The following is a 1,201-nucleotide window of genomic DNA, read 5'->3' on the forward strand; positions in this document are numbered from 1 at the left end:
TTATTGTTTCTTGTCCATCTCCACATATTCTACAGTTACTTGTTATATTTCTTTTCATTATGTGTTTTTGGTAATTTCTGGTGGGGAGGCTCTGGTCTTGTGCAGCAATTAAAAATCCTTCAGTCTCTGCTTTGAGTCCTGAGCTTCTCAGCCATTGCTGGGATTTTTCTCTGTCTATTTCTTTCGCATTTAGTTTAGCCCAGTATTTACCATGTAGGGGCTTTTCTTGCCATCGTTTTATCATGGTCCGTTGCTGTTCTAGTTTTAGTTTGGATTTTTTATTATTATTATTATTATTATTATTATTATTATTATTATTATTATTATTATCGTTATTAGTATTAGCCTCAATACTGTTTGGAACTGTGTTGAGTGCCACTTAGCAAACAGTAACATAAGTATTTTCTCTCTAATATGATAAGTATTTTCTCCTTTATGGTTTGTTTTCATATAACACTGATAGTCTGTAAAATATGCCTTATTTCAGCTATTTGAGAGCTTACACGTGCAGTGAAGCTTTAGGAAGTATCTCTAGGGTTTCACTAGAGATATCAAAGTATAACCGAACAGGCATTTCTGTTGATCGAACAATTGCAAAAGTCATTGTCGAACCAACTGGAAGAAACGTTAAAGTATCGTATGAATACTTCCTGTATTTGTTTCGGCTGTCTATGATGAGTTCAAATCCTGCCGAGGTCAACTTTTCCTTACATCCTTTCAGAGCTGATAGAATAAGTACCAGTGAAGAACTGGTGTCGATGTAATCGATTTCTCCCTCCCCTCAAAATTGCTGGTCTTGTGCCAAAATTAGAAACGATTGTTTAGGATGGAGAGCTAGAAAAACCGTTAGTGTGTTGGACAAAAATGCTTAACGGCATTTTTTCCGATTGTTCACGTTCCGAGTTAAAATTCCTTCTTAGTTCTTCTGTCTAGTTTTGCTAATTCAGATTTGGAGCAGTCTACAAATGCTGCTCAGTATCTAAGTAACGACACTGCCCAAGTATTTACAGCCTTCACTACATTTGGACAATTTAGCTTTGATTTCATTAGCTTCCTCACCCTCCTTCTCAATTTTCACTTTCATTTCTATAGTTAGTACTCTGTCAGATAATAGATGCTTATATTTCTCCCCTTCTTTTAATGATTTTAATGTCAGGCCACCTGATAATTGGATGCCTTCATTGTTGGCTATCTGTTCTCT

The sequence above is a fragment of the Octopus bimaculoides genome, chromosome 2, assembly GCF_001194135.2.
Source record: "Octopus bimaculoides isolate UCB-OBI-ISO-001 chromosome 2, ASM119413v2, whole genome shotgun sequence".
NCBI classification, from domain to species: domain Eukaryota; kingdom Metazoa; phylum Mollusca; class Cephalopoda; order Octopoda; family Octopodidae; genus Octopus; species Octopus bimaculoides.